Source organism: Rhinoderma darwinii, chromosome 1 (assembly GCF_050947455.1).
Source record: "Rhinoderma darwinii isolate aRhiDar2 chromosome 1, aRhiDar2.hap1, whole genome shotgun sequence".
In the NCBI taxonomy this organism is placed as follows: domain Eukaryota; kingdom Metazoa; phylum Chordata; class Amphibia; order Anura; family Rhinodermatidae; genus Rhinoderma; species Rhinoderma darwinii.
This window is the reverse complement of record NC_134687.1, coordinates 221,053,640-221,070,220: the sequence shown is the minus strand read 5'-3', so window position 1 is coordinate 221,070,220 and position 16,581 is coordinate 221,053,640. Positions and strand designations below refer to the sequence as shown.

Below are 16,581 nucleotides of genomic sequence, written 5' to 3'. Positions count from 1 at the left end.
AGGCGTGATCTACTAATTTGATCAATTGGCAAATTGGATAAGGATGATTGCTACCGATAATCTGCCCGTATGCTACTGAATGAAGAGATCTAAACCATCTTTAGTATTTTCATCCTTCATGATGGGACATCTAGTGGTACTGCCTGGTTGTGGTTAGCTATGCATCAGTGAGTTCTCAACCACCGTAACACCTCATTTATGTCTAGATGCTCAGTGTATTGTTTGTAGAAAAAATTGCTGATCTGTGAAACAATCGAGGTGTAATTCACTCTTGGTCTTAACTCCTCAACGACCGCCCACCGTCTTTTGATGGCAGACGGTGCATGTGCTTCGTGTACAGCAACGTCTTTTTTGCCGTCGCTGTAGAAGAGGCTGAGCGCTCCTGTGAGCTGTAACTTACAGCTCCTGAACTTAGAGCAGCCTGCTAAATACAGCTGGGGTCGAAAAACAGCTGTTTAACCCCTTGATCGCCGCGGTCCGTGACCGCGGTATGATCAAAGGAAACGCCCCTCTTTGATCGCGTCACAGGAAACCTGGTGACGTGATCAAAGAGCAGGGAATCCCTCTGAAGTCAGCCCTGGGGACCTAGAAAGGATCCCAGGGCTGTCTATTCAGTTTGCCTATTAGGGCAGCGCATAGTGTGCCCTAACAACAGCCTGTCTCACAGTGACACAGTGTAATCTATTGGCATACAAGAGTATGCTAATACATTATAAGTAAAGAATAGAGTTGTAGACAAAGTTAACTTTGGGGCTCATTCAGACTAACATGAATAACGCTCAGCACACGGACCCATTGATTTCAATGGGGCTGTTCACACATGCAGGAGTTTTCACACAGCAAGAGTCTGTTGCGTGAAACTCACTGCATGTCCTATATTGGTGCGTTATCACGCACCTACGCACCCATTGAAGTCAATGGGTGCGTTAAAAGCAATGCACGTGCATGCTCGATTTGCACATCCATTCTATTGCAAAAAAGAAAGATGTGCTTTGCAAGTGCGTGAATAACGCATGCCACTCGCAAAGCACACTGATGCATAACGGACCAGATTCACATGCATTTTTCACGCTCGTGTGAATGTAGCCTTATGGGATTTTTTTTAAAAGGTCATTATTTTGCATAAAATATATTTTATTGCCCCTACACTAAATAAAAACAAGAAACCTTCACATATTGGGTATCTAAACTACCGTAATAACCTGGAGAATTAATCTAACGGGTTATTTAGCGTGAAACGTGAACGGGATAAAGACTAAACAAGAAAAACTATGCCGAGAATCGCTTTTTCCTATATTCACACCGTAAAAATATATATATTTTTTTCTACCTCCAAACTGTGAAAAAAAAATAGTGCAGTTTCTCCCGCATAAAACAAGGCCTCATACGGCCACATCAATGAAAAAATAACAACTTTATGGCTGCTGAAATGTAGAGGTAAAGACTGAAAAATGTAGCAGGTAATAAAGACCTTTTCAGGCCCGGTCATTAAGGGGTTAAACTTCTAACTTTTCTATTTATTGGCTTATTTTCACATGTCATAAACAGCGGTATTGTGACAGCTTCTGATGCTGTATCCACACAACATAGGGTTAACAGGTAGTCTTTGTGGTGTGGTTTTTTTTTTTTTTTTCTCCCCTCACTTCCTTTACATATTAGAGCTTTGAGTTCTCGCACACCAGATTGAATATATAAAAGACTAGAAAAAGTACCCAGCGCTGCCTGGGTATAATGTGTCTCTGTGTTCATTGGATTTGTTCCAAGGGTGCCCAGGAGGCTAATCTATGCCCTCGTATTTTCTTGGTTTACAGACATATCGCTAATAACCCTATATACCCCAGCAGTTACACACTGTTTATTTCAATTTTATCTTTCTAAATACCTAACCTCTAAACTGGTAGTGAATGGAGTCATAAGACTGTGACAGAGCCTGTGGATTAATAACATTGACAGTTTTATTAGCAGTTGGCTATAGACTATGGTTGGATCATAATTGAAAACCGCATCATGCATGAAAGCCCACTCAGAGCACATCATGTTCAACGTGCTAATATCCGCTTGCTGACTGGCCTGCGTTCGGGCAGGAGTCTCCACGCTTCTGAGAGCCACTTGTCTCATCTGTTGCGGAGAGCCCGAGTTTGCTGAGGAGTTTCAGCAGCTTGAGCAGCAGTATGACTCCTTTGATTAGCTTGCAGTTGCAGCTTTCTTCCTGGCCATCAGTAATCTGATTGGTTGCTTTCGGTAATTCCTCCCCTGTACCTTCCCATCTAGGATTATCTTGTAAAGTGCACTATCTGCTACTGCTAGATCAAAACAACTTTACTATAAAAGCGAATGTCTGCATTTGCTTTTATAGTATTGGATCGGGATTATGTGATAATGCCTGATAACAGAGAACAAGGTCGGGACATTTACAAAAACTTTCCCGGACACCCAATGTAACTATGTGCCAAATTTGGGAGGGATATGGCTTAGGCTTTTAGATGCCTATAGAGGACGACAAACAGACATTCATTTTTAGGGTATGTACACACGCACCGTTTTCAGAATAATTCGGGCGTTTTACGCCTCCAATTGCGCCTGAAAAAACAGCTCCATTACGCCTACAAACATCTGTCCATTGCTTTCAATGGCTTTTACGGTGTTCTGTTCCCACGAGGTGTTATTTTACGTGTCGCTGTCAAAATACGGCACGTAAAAAGATGCCCGTGAAAAAGAAGTTTGTGTGTGGTTAAAAACTTAATTTCCTGCTGATATGAAGCCAACATGTATAAGTGCAGAGTTCCTTTTTGGAGTCATGACGGTCTGAAAGAGGTTCAATTTATGAGCGTGCTGAAATCCACGGGCTTGGTTCTGTTGAGAGAGTTCAGCAGCTCGGGCAGCAGCCATGCGCTTTGCCACAGGAGTGAGGCTGAGGGTATGTTCACATGGCAAACTAAAAACGGCTTTAAAATACAGAGAGCTGTTTTCAAGGGAAAACTGCCTCGGCTTTCAGCCGTTTTGTTAATCATCAAGCGTTTTTTGTGGCCGTTTTTAGAGCCGTTTTTCTATTGGCCCAATGAAAAACTGCTCAAGAAGTGACATGGACTTCTTTTTGCGGGGCGTTTTTCAAACGGCCGTGTAATAAAACGACCCGTCGTAACGCCGTTTTTCCCATTGAAATCAATGGGCAGATGTTTGGAGGCATTCAGCTTCCGTATTTTCTGACGTTTTTCGGTGTGTTTACGGCCCGAAAAACGGCTGAAAATAAGCTGTGTGAACATACCCTCAGAATGAATGACCTGCGAGCTTCTATTGGCTAATACAGGTCATCTGATGTGATATGGAGGAAGATCCTTGATGTGGAACCCAGTGGTGTCATATTTTGCTTTCGTGAAAATGTCCTAAAGAGCGAAAACCCAGTCTAAAACCTTAGCCATTTACCTTCTATAAATGACCATTTGCTACTATGGTCGTAGCACCAAATGATTCTTACTATGGACCCCATCAAATGAAGAATAAGGGTAATATGGAGAAAGGTTTAATACTTAATGGTTTACGTATGGCATTGCAGATACCTGGCCGTAAGGCTTATTCAGCAGACCCCGGTTTTTGAACGTCCGTAATATTGAATGGCTTCTTAGAGAAGTCTTTTATTATCACGCCATAGTACAGCACAATGTGTTTCATATAGTAATGAGAGCTGCTGGACTTGCCATATTGATTTATTTTTGACCACCGTCAGGCTTTTATCATTTATAACTGGCTTCCCCTTTCCTATTGACAGCTCTCATCTGTCTCTCTCAATGTCTGCATATTGAAATATTTCCGACAACTCTCTTGGGGAACCAAATGACCCGATAAATAGACTTTTTTCCTTTGCATTGTGATAGAACTTCCCTCTTTTCCAGATGATCCTTCATTCATTTATACTGCCTGCAGAGAGAATGAAAGACAATAGGGCATTTGTTTGCAGTACATTAAAGAGGCTCTGTCACCACATTATAAGTGGCCTATCTTGTACATGATGTGATCGCAGCTGTAATGAAGATTACAGTAGTGTTTATTTAGAAAAACGATAATTTTTGACGCAGTTATGACCTATTTTAGCTTTATGCTAATGAGTTTCTTAATGGACAACTGGGCGTGTTTTACTTTTTGGCCAAGTGGGCGTTGTGGAGAGAAGTGTATGACGCTGACCAATCGGCGTCATACACTTCTCCCCATTCATTTACACAGCACATAGCGATATAGCTCTATCGATATGTGCAGCCACATACACAAATACGAACGTTACTGCAGTGTCCTGACAGTGAATATACATTACCTCCAGCCAGGACGTAATGTGTATTCACAATCCCGACACTTCGCTAACGTTTCTGTGAGATTTACAGCATGGCAAGCGTAATCTCACGAGATTACGCTGTAAACTGTCATTTAAAACGAGCTTGCGTTTGCCTTGCTGTAAACCTCACAGAAACGTTAGTGAAGTGTCAGGATTCTGAATAAACATCACATCCTGGCTGGTAGTGATGTATATTCACTGTCAGGACACTGCTGTAACGTTAGTGTTTGTGTATGTGGCTGCACATACAGTGAAGGAAATAAGTATTTGATCCCTTGCTGATTTTGTAAGTTTGCCCACTGTCAAAGTCATGAACAGTCTAGAATTTTTAGGCTAGGTTAATTTTACCAGTGAGAGATAGATTATATAAAAAAAAAAAAAAAGAAAATCAGTCAAAATTATATATATTTATTTGCATTGTGCACAGAGAAATAAGTATTTGATCCCCTACCAACCATTAAGAGTTCAGCCTCCTCCAGACCAGTTACACGCTCCAAATCAACTTGGTGCCTGCATTAAAGACAGCTGTCTTACATGGTCACCTGTATAAAAGACTCCTGTCCACAGACTCCATTAATCAGTCTGACTCTAACCTCTACAACATGAGCAAGACCAAAGAGCTTTCTAAGGATGTCAGGGACAAGATCATAGACCTGCACAAGGCTGGAATGGGCTACAAAACCATAAGTAAGACGCTGGGTGAGAAGGAGACAACTGTTGGTGCAATAGTAAGAAAATGGCAGACATACAAAATGACTGTCAATCGACATCGATCTGGGGCTCCATGCAAAATCTCACCTCGTGGGGTATCCTTGATCCTGAGGAAGGTGAGAGCTCAGCCGAAAACTACACGGGGGGAACTTGTTAATGATCTCAAGGCAGCTGGAACCACAGTCACCAAGAAAACCATTGGTAACACATTACGCCGTAATGGATTAAAATCCTGCAGTGCCCGTAAGGTCCCCCTGCTCAAGAAGGCACATGTACAGGCCCGTCTGAAGTTTGCAAATTAACATCTGGATGATTCTGAGAGTGATTGGGAGAAGGTGCTGTGGTCAGATGAGACTAAAATTGAGCTCTTTGGCATTATCTCAACTCGCCGTGTTTGGAGGAAGAGAAATGCTGCCTATGATCCAAAGAACACCGTCCCCACTGTCAAGCATGGAGGTGGAAACATTATGTTTTGGGGGTGTTTCTCTGCTAAGGGTACAGGACTACTTCACCGCATCAATGGGAGAATGGATGGAGCCATGTACCGTCAAATCCTGAGTGACAACCTCCTTCCCTCCACCAGGACATTAAAAATGGCTCGTGGCTGGGTCTTCCAGCACGACAATGACCCGAAACATACAGCCAAGGCAACAAAGGAGTGGCTCAAAAAGAAGCACATTAAGGTCATGGAGTGGCCTAGCCAGTCTCCAGACCTTAATCCCATCGAAAACTTATGGAGGGAGCTGAAGATCCGAGTTGCCAAGCGACAGCCCTCGAAATCTTAATGATTTACAGATGATCTGCAAAGAGGAGTGGGCCAAAATTCCATCTAACATGTGTGCAAACCTCATCAACTACAAAAAACGTCTGACTGCTGTGCTTGCCAACAAGGGTTTTGCCACCAAGTATTAAGTCTTGTTTGCCAAAGGGATCAAATACTTATTTCTCTGTGCACAATGCAAATAAATATATATAATTTTGACAATGTGATTTTCCAGTACATCCCTCATGACAGCACTACAGGAGGTTGCCCTATTGACCTCTGTAGGGACAGGAAGACAGAGGTTAAAAGGCCCCTCCCACCACCCCTTGCCAGTGTTCTTCCTGTCCCCACAGGGTCAGGAGCAGAGAGACGTCGCTCCTGTATTGAGCAGGAAAAGAAACTCGGGCAGTGGGCAAGATCGGGGGGTCCGTGCACTCCCCCCTTCTCTTCCCCCTAAAGCTCAGGCTAACACCCCTCGAACGAGGGGTCCCTTAGCTCCCACCCTGAGACACCTACCGGAGGAATCCTAGGCAGGGTTCGGGTAGTGTGTGGGGGCTGGGGATTCCCAAGCAGGCTTCGGCCTGGCCGCGCACCAGGCAGGGACCGGCAGCTCCATAGACGTGGACGCACCGGCAGGGATCCTCGCTGCGCCGCATAGCACTACATGGCGGCTGCACTACAAGGAAAGACGAATAGCCGACCGGAAATGACGTCGGGCTACTTCCGGTCCGCGGCCATCTTGGAAGGCGGGAAATTCAAAACGACCGCATTTAAAGGGACACGCACAGGTATGTAGTTAGAGCTGTTAACTCTAACTTGGATTATTTTCGTGGATTGCATATTGCATTGCCTGTTACCTGTCGCGGTATGGAACTTCCTCGTCCTGATGGAACTCCAGATATGTCCCAGGGTCACGTGAGTCTCACCCTTGGGGTAAGGGTTATGACTCCTTATGTATGTACACCATACTTTACCTACCTTCTGTTTTCTCTAGGATAAAGATTCCTCTCAGAGACAAACTGATAAAAAGAAGGTTAAAAAATGTGCGACTTGTGAAAAAAAATTCCCAGAATCACATAGGAAACAATTGTCAGGATTGTATTGCAAAAATACTAAAGGAGGAACAACCAACGTTCATGTCCGAACTTAGGGCTGTGATTCGTGAAGAAGTGGGTCAGTCAGTAGCCTCCCTCGCCCCTCCTCAAGAAACTCCCTCCCATTCCCGGGCAAAAAGACCACGGATGGAAGTGGATCAAAAATATTGTCCCCCCTCTCAGGGGTCTGACTCGGAGCAGGAGTGTTATTACCTATCAGAGGGTGAGTTAGAAGAAGGAGAGGAACTCTTGCCTTCAACTTCTTCCACTCAAGAGAAAAAAAATTTGTTCTCTTCCGAGATGTCTGATACCTTAATTCAAGCAATACGGGAAACCATGGATATTCCCGAAGAAGACCAACCACATACCATCCAGGATGAGATGTTTGGAGGTCTAACGGAAAAGAAAACAAAGGTTTTTCCGGTAAACGAAAATCTCAAAAGAATGGTGACAACTGAATGGGAAGATTCGGAAAAAAGGCTCTTAATTTCAAGAGATTTTAAAAACAGACTTCTCTTTGATCCAGAAGACACTAAACCTTGGGATGAGATCCCAAAAGTAGATGTCCCAGTAGCCAGGGTTGCTAAAAAAAACGCAATCCCATTTGAAGATTCCTCTCAGTTGAAGGACGCCATGGACCGAAAGGCAGACGGGCTACTGAAAAGAGCGTGGGAATCTTCCTCTGCTTTGATCTCGACTAATATCGCGGCCACATCAGTAGCAAGAGCAATGTTTATATGGTTAAACCAGCTGGAGACCCATTTGATGATGAAGACATCACGACAAGATCTATTAGAATCTCTACCCTTACTAAAAATGGCAACCGGATTCTTGGTAGACGCTTCAGCGGAATCTATTAGATTTGCTGCCAGGAATGGGGCTCTCTCGAATGCTGCTAGAAGAGCAATATGGCTCAATGTGGTCAGGAGATACGAAGTCCAAGAACAAATTGTGTTCTATCCCGTTTACAGGGTCTCTGATGTTCGGTCCTCTCCTCGATAACATGCTGGAGAATGCAGCAGATAGAAAAAAGGGGTTTCCTGAAAAGAGAAACCAAAAAAAACCCCCTCAGTTTGGGAGGTTTCGCCAACAGAGGGATCCTACCTTACAGAACTACAGCGGGAAAGGGAAGTCCGGTTGCTGGAGTTACCCCAAAGGAAAAGGGGGTAGAGCATATCTCCTTAACCCAAATAATTCATTCCAGCCCTCAAAGCAATGACGCTAAGAGCATAGGAGGAAGACTCCTACAATTTTATCCCAAATGGTCGAGAATAACCCAGAACCCCTGGGTTCTAATGATCTTAGAAGAAGGGTACAAAATAGAATTTTCCTCCATTCCTCCAGAGAAATTTCTAATAACCCAGTACCAAGCAAAAGACCTTGATCAGATCCTTATCCAGGACGTCCAGAAACTACTCAAATTGAGAGCCATTTCTCCAGTTCCCCACAACGAAATATGCAAAGGCCACTATTCAAAAATCTTCTTAGTCAAAAAACCAAACGGTTCCTACAGGACAATAATCAACTTGAAGGTCCTAAACAAATGGGTGAAATATCGAAAATTCAAGATGGAGTCTATCAGATCGACTATTCCTCTAATAAGGGAAGAGGCATCAATGTGTACGATCGATTTTAAAGGATGCGTATTATCACGTTCCTATCCACCCCGCGTACCTTCCATTCTCCACTTCCAGTTCGTCTGCCTCCCTTTCGGCATTTCCTCCGCCCCCAGAATTTTTACAAAAATTATGGCAGAGATCATGGCATTCGTAAGAAGTCAGGGTATAGTAATTATACCATATCTAGACGACTTCTTGTTGACGGCAGATACTCCGTCTATCTTAGACAGTCCTCGGTCACAGGTTCTTTCCCTACTACAGGAATTGGGATGGATAATCAACTTTCAGAAGTCGAGTCTTCCTCCCCAAAAACAGAAGGTCTTCTTAGGAGTACTGCTAGACTCCTCCCTTCAACATTCCTTCCTCCCAAGAAAGAAACAAATACTCCTACTGGCAGAAGTAAGGACATTTTGGGGGAAAGACGCCTGTTCCATAAGGGAATGTATGCGGATGTTGGGAATGATGACGTCTTGCATCCAATCTATTCCATGGAGCCAATTTCACTCCAGACCCTTACAGAATCTGATCTTGTCCCAGTGGGATCGAAAACAGAACTCCCTGAATTCAAGAATTCAAATTTCCGAGACTGTGAAATCATCCTTCCTGTGATGGCTCTGCACAAACAACATAGACAAGGGAGTCCCCTGGAGAACTTCTCCTTATGTAGTGATTACCACAGATGCCAGCAAACACGGCTGGGGGTCGGTAATCCAAGGCCAGCACTTTCAGGGCACATGGCCTGTTCAAATGAAGATGATGTCCTCAAACTTCAGAGAACTAAAAGCCGTATGGGAGACACTTATAAGAGCTTCACCCATCATAAAAGGGAAGCATATAAGAATTTTATCGGACAACACGACAGCGGTGTCCTTTCTTCGCTATCAAGGGGGAACAAGACACACGCTTCTTCAGGCCCTCTCTACACAAATTTTCAGTTGGGCAGAAGAAAATGTCCTATCAGTCTCTGCAGTCCACCTAAAAGGCTCAGAGAACCTATCAGCAGATTTCCTGAGTCGGGAAAAAATAGACCCTGGAGAATGGTCCCTAAACAGGGAAGTCTTTCCGTCCTTAACCCGAAGGTGGGGTTATCCACAAATAGACCTGTTTGCCACGAGGAAAAACTCCCAGGTAGAGACATTCTTCTCCCTAAATCTCAGAGACAACCCATTGGGAGTAGATTCATTGTCCCAACCCTGGGGCATGGATCTGGCCTATGCCTTTCCTCCGTTTCCTCTAATACCAATGGTATTAAGAAAAATCCAGGAAGATTTGACAAAGCTCATCATTATTCTTCCCTATTGGCCAAAAAGAAGTTGGTTTCCAATCGTAAAATACCTAGCGTTGGAAGACCCTATCATGCTCCCAGTCAAAGAATCTTCTCTCCCAGGGTCCCTTATTCTTTCAGGGAATAGAAACTGAAATTTATCAGCCTGGATCCTGAAAGGCAGATCTTGAGGAACCACGGTCTGTCAGATGAGGTAATTTCAACTATCTTATCAAGTCATAAAGAAGTTACCTCAAAAATCTATCAAAAAATTTGGAAGAAATTCTGTTCCTGTTATGGAGACCCAGGACCAGACCCCTTTTCTCCCAACATTGCGATAATCCTAGATTTTTTACAATCTGGATTCAAAAAAGGGCTTAGTCCTAGTACCTTTTAAAAGTACAGATTTCAGCCTTAGGAAAAATTTTTAATACTCCCCTGGCTGAACATCGGTGGATCAGAAGATTCACTCAAGCGGTCTCTAAACTGAAACCTTCCCTAAAGAAATCCGTTCCTACCTGGGATTTGAATGTGGTGTTAACGACTCTGTGAGCCCCCCTTTGAGCCGCTCGACACAATTAGTATGCACTTTTTAACTCTAAAAGCTGCATTCTTAGTCGCTATTACTTCAGCAAGAAGGATTGGAGAAATCCAATCTCTGTCATAGAACCGTACCTAAAAGTACAAGAGGATAAGATCATCCTAAAGCTGGATCCCTCCTTTATTCCAAAGGTATCTACTGCTTTCCATAGAGAACAAGAAATAATTCTACCTTCCTTTTATCCAGATCCAAAAAACCAACAAGAAGAAAAATTCCATTGCCTGGATGTCAGGCGAACAATTCTTCAGTATCTGGATAGAACCTCCTCCTGGAGACAAGATAAAAATCTATTTGTCCTGTTTGGGGGAAAGAATAGAGGAAAGAAAGCCTCAAAAGGCTCTCTCGCGAGATGGGTAAAAACCACCATACAAGAAGCCTACAAGTCCCAAGGACTATGTGCCCCACAAGGCATCAGAGCCCATTCAACGAGGGCAGTTTCTGCATCCTGGGCAGAAAGAAGAGAAGCCTCTATGGACCAAATCTGCAGAGCTGCCACTTGGTCAAGCCATCATACGTTTTACAAACATTATAGGCTCGATTTTCTGTCCGATACAGATTTAAGTTTTGGACGGAAAGTCCTTCAATCCGTAGTCCCGCCCTGAGCATTATAATCTGGTATTGCTCCTGTAGTGCTGTCATGAGGGATGTACTGGAAAATAGGAATTAGACCTACCAGTAATTGTATTTCCAGGAATCCATCATGACAGCACCCTTACATCCCTCCCTTATTGAATTCTGATTTGTGCAATTAACATGTCAGTTATTATCCCTAGAAATAAAATAGGGTTGCATCCATCCTGGTGTAGGAATTGAAAAACACTGGCAAGGGGTGGTGGGAGGGGCCTTTTAACCTCTCTGTCTTCCTGTCCCTACAGAGGTCAATAGGGCAACCTCCTGTAGTGTGGTCATGATGGATTCCTGGAAATACAATTACCGGTAGGTCTAATTGCTATTTTCAGTTTTTAGTTTTTTTAAATATAATCTATCTCTCACTGGTAAAATTAACCTAGCCTAAAAATTCTAGACTGTTCATGTCTTTGACAGTGGTCAAACTTACAAAATCAGCAAGGGATCAAATACTTATTTCCTTCACTGTAGCGATATAGCTATATCGCTATGTGCTATGTAAATGAATGGAGAGAAGTGTATGAAGCGGATTGGTCAGCGTCATACACTTCTCTCCAACGCCCACTTGGCCAAAAAGGAAAACACGTCCAGTTGTCCATTAAGAAACTCATTAGCATAAAGCTAATATAGGTCATAACTCGCTAATCACCTTATGTACAAGATAGGCCACTTATAATGTGGTGACAGAGCCTATTTAAAGACAGAACTCTCACATCTTCTGACTTTATTAACAATTCTTTAGAATATTTTTACACTATGATGTTACAATGTGTTTTGCTGTAAACCTAAGAACTGTTTTTTAAGTAAAAATTATTTTTATTTTTTTGTTTCACTGTAAGACCAATACCGTATTTTTCGGGCTATAAGACGCAGTTTTTAGAATAAATCTTGCTAAAAAGTCCCTTAATCTTCTAGTCGGCAGTCAAGGGACCCGGCAGCACCAGGCCCCCTGACCGCTCCTTACTTAAAGAGGCTCTGTCACCAGATTTTGCAACCCCTATCTGCTATTGCAGCAGATAGGCGCTGCAATGTAGATTACAGTAACGTTTTTATTTTTAAAAAACAAGCATTTTTGGCCAAGTTATGACCATTTTTGTAGTTATGCAAATGAGGCTTGCAAAAGTCCAAGTGGGTGTGTATAAAAGTAAAAGTCCAAGTGGGCGTGTATTATGTGCGTACATCGGGGCGTTTTTAATACTTTTACTAGCTGGGCGCTCTGATGAGAAGTATCATCCACTTCTCTTCAGAACGCCCAGCTTCTGGCAGTGCAGACACAGCCGTGTTCTCGAGAGATCACGCTGTGACGTCACTCACAGGTCCTGCATCGTGTCAGACGAGCGAGGACACCGGCACCAGAGGCTTCAGTTGATTCTGCAGCAGCATCGGCGTTAGCAGGTAAGTCGATGTAGCTACTTACCTGCAAACGCTGATGCTGCTGCAGAATCAACTGTAGCCTCTGGTGCCGGTGTCCTCGCTCGTCTGACACGATGCAGGACCTGTGAGTGACGTCACAGCGTGATCTCTCGAGAACACGGCTGTGTCTGCACTGCCAGAAGCTGGGCGTTCTGAAGAGAAGTGGATGATACTTCTCATCAGAGCGCCCAGCTAGTAAAAGTATTAAAAACGCCCCGATGTACGCACCTAATACACGCCCACTTGGACTTTTACTTTTAAACACACCGACTTGGACTTTTGCAAGCCTCATTTGCATAACTACAAAAATGGTCATAACTTGGCCAAAAATGCTCGTTTTTAAAAAATAAAAACGTTACTGTAATCTACATTGCAGCGCCTATCTGCTGCAATAGCAGATAGGGGTTGCTAAATCTGGTGACAGAGCCTCTTTAACCCCTTCCGGACCCTTGATGTGCCTGCACATCATGGGGAGGGGATGATGTTTGGAGCAGACTCACGCGTTGAGCCCGCACCATACACTGCAGGTGTCCGCTTCTGACACACTGCTCTAACGGCCAGGAACAGTGTTCGCGCTGTTCCTGGCGGTTTAACTAGTTAAATGCCGCGGTCAATAGCGACCGCTGCATTTATATTGGCTTTCCCATGAAGGACATTTATGTCATATCCACAGGTTATGTCATAATGGTCAGATAGATGTGGGTCCCACCACTGGGAGCCGCATCTATCTCTAGAACGGGGCCCCGTTCTATCTTACCCGGCTCCGCTGTCTTCTGGACGCTTCCTGGTTACATGGTCGAGTTACACAAACCGCTGAACTACGCAGTTTCCGTAATTCCCATAGAACTGAATAGTAACGGAAACTGTGTAGCATTCTACGCTGCTTTTGTAACTTCCATTCAGTACAATGGGAGTTACGGAAACAGTGTAGCTCAGCGAGTTACGCTGTTTACGTAACTCATCCATGTATTGCAGTGCATTGTACCAGCGATCTAATGATCGCTGGTTCAAGTCCCCTCGGGGAACTCTGAAAATTTATCTAACTTTTCTTTTCTTTTTTTTTTTTTACACATTTTATGGAGTTAAAAAAAACAAACAAACAAACCATTTCCCATTTTTCCCCAAGCACAATGTAAAAATAATTAAAAAAAATGGTATCACTGTGTCCGTAAAAGTCTGAAACTATTACAATATAGCATTATTTGACTCTCAGTGAACGGCGTAAAAAAAACATTTTAATGCCCCAGAATCGTTTTGGTGACCATAGCGCTAAAAATAATGAAATAAAAAGTGATTAAAAAAAACGTACGTGGCAGAAAAATGGTGCTAATAAAAACTACAGCTCGTCCCGCAAAAACTAAGCCCTCACACCGCTCAAACGATGAAAAAAATCTAAGTTATGGCTCTCAGAATGTGGTGAAACTGAACAAATTATTATTTTTAACAGTTTTTTCTGTAAAATATGAAATTATTTTCCTATTTTCTGTTGTCTAAAACCTGGGTGCGTCTTATAGTCCGAAAAATACGGTACTTTGGTTTTTGGCGTAATTTCATTAAAAACAACTGCATTTTGCTGCAATAAATGGTTTGAGGCAGTTTTCATTCACTGACTGCAAGCAAATATCTTAAAAATGGTGAGTAATTGAGATACAAAGGGGAAAATTTACTGCCTTTCATACACCAGTCTTAAAGGGAATGTGTTGCCAGAAAAACATGTTTTTTTAAAAAAAATTAAACATTTAGTGTGTGGGTGATTAAACATTGTTCACATTTTTTTTATTTTTTCACGAGTCAGGAAATATTATAAATTAATTCTAATTTATAGTATTACCCATTTCTGGTCACTAGATGGAGCTATTCCCAAAATTGAAGCATTGCAAAATTGGGTAAAAAGCCCTCGCTCTAGTGAGCTCAGCATCCCCCCCCTCCTTTATCCTGGCTAGTGCCGGGATAAACGAGGGGTTCGAACGGTGTAACCTCCTACACTGTGTGTCGCCATTTTTTGCGCTAACACACAGTGTAGTAGGTTTACATACAGTAGTAAACACACACAAACACGAACATACATTGAAATCTCTTACTTGCTCCTGCCGCCGCGGCTCCCTCCGGCCCGTCCGCTCCGTCTGCTGCCGCTGGTTCAAGTGCACAAGTCCGGAAGCCGCGACCGGAAGTAGTAATATTACTGTCCGGCCGCGACTTCCGGTCCACAGGAAAATGGCGCCGGTCGGCGCCAATTTCAAATTGGACTGTGTGGGAGCGGCGCATGCGCAGTTCCCACACAGACGCCGTACACACAAGTGAATGGGATGGGAGCCGTTCGCAGTCCCTATGGGACTGTGGCTGCCGTATTCCATGTCTGTATGTGTCGTTAATCGACACATACAGAAATGGAACAAAAAATGGCAGCCCCCATAGGGAAGAAAAAGTGTAAAAATAAGAAAAAGTAAAACACAAACACACAAATAAATATAAACGTTTTTAATAAAGCACTAACATCTTTAACATATAAAAAAATAATTTGTGATGACACTGTTCCTTTAAATAGAAGCCCATTGGAAAAAGATGCGCCAAATTTATTAAGAGAAGCACGCCTCTTAACACCAAAATAATTTTTCTTTTTTCCTACCGGACATAACTTTATTTTTATTTTTACTTTGACTAGATCAGAACTGCGCTTAGAAAATCGCTCAGGAGCACACAGGAGCCACAAGTTGGTGCAGACGGGTTTGGCTTTAGAACAGCTCTCTGCAGCTTCTATGTACTTCTATGTAAAAGTGCTTTTTTTTTTCTTAAATAAATAAAAGTCGAAGTTAGGCTATGTTCACACTGGGTTTGCTGCGTTTTTCGCCGCAAAATACCCTTTCTCTGCCTCCTATTGATGTCAATGGGAGGTCAGAGGTAAACGCCCGAAAATAGGGCATGTCGCTGCTTTTTCCCGCGAGACTGTTTTTCTGCTCGCGGGAAAAAACTCCTCCGCCTCCCATTGATATATATTAATGGGAGGCATTTTCGGACGTTTTTTTTGGCATGTTTCCGCGTCAAAAAACTGTGTGAACTGGCCCTTAATCTCACAGCAAGTATATTTGTAACTTGTATATTTTTATTTTTTTATTTTTATTTTTTTATTTTTATTTTTTTTATATTGTGATTTTGCATTCTTTGGATAAAATGGCAAAACCCCTTTTAAGGCCTAATGCTGACTGCAGAGATTCTCTGGGAGAGTATTTCCGTAATAAGGGGTCCAACGAATCAATGCTTTATTTCAGTAATTAATTGGTTATTCTTGTGGGAGGTTTCCTTTTTGGTATGAGAACCAGGGAAGACTTGTGCTATGGTTAACAAACTGCAGGATGGATCACTGCACACGTAGATGACCATAGTGCGCTTTTACGTTGGATTCACACACCAAGTTTTTGGTTGCGTATTTTTATACAAAAATATGAGCCTACACACACAACGTTTGCAGTGTTTTTGCGATCAGTGTTTTTTTTTTTGTTTTTTTTATCTTTTGGTCTGCCGTTTTTACCATAGGTTTACCAGTTAGGCTATGTTCACACCCTTAACAAAAAAGGGCTGAAAATATGGAGCTGTTTTCAAGGGAAAACACTCTAAAAAAAAAAAACGGCTGAAAATCAAACAACTTGCGTTTTTAGCAGCGTTTATGACCGTTTTTGGCGCTGTTTTTCAATTGAGTGAATGAAAAACCTGTTCCAAAAACGTCTCAAGAAGCGACATGCACTTCTTTTTTAAGGCTGGGTTCACACGACCTATTTTCAGGCGTAAACGAGGCGTATTATGCCTCGATTTACGCCTGAAAATACGGCTCCAATACGTCGACAAACATCTGCCCATTCATTTGAATGGGTTTGCCGACGTACTGTGCCGACGACCTGTCATTTACGCGTTGTCGTTTGACAGCTGTCAAAAGGCGATGCGTAAAATTACAGCCTCGTCAAAAGAAGTGCAGGACACTTCTTGGGACGTTTTTGGAGCCGTTTTCTCATAGACTCTATTGAAAACAGCTCCAAAAACGGCCGAGAAAACGCCGCAAAAAACGTCTGAAAATCAGGTGCGGTTTTCCCTTGAAAACAGCTCCGTATTTTCAGATGTTTTTGGCTCAGCGTGTGAACATACCCTTAGGGGCATTTTGTAAAACGCATGGGTG

General features: G+C 42.9%; 1 protein-coding gene across 1 annotated transcript in view; it reads left to right on the top strand.

Annotated features, from left to right (window-relative positions):
* LOC142759519 (tyrosine-protein phosphatase non-receptor type 9-like) overlaps positions 1 to 16,581 on the top strand; it is a 72,018-nt gene that overhangs the window by 21,632 nt on the left and 33,805 nt on the right. The gene's annotated exons all lie outside the window — the stretch shown is intronic.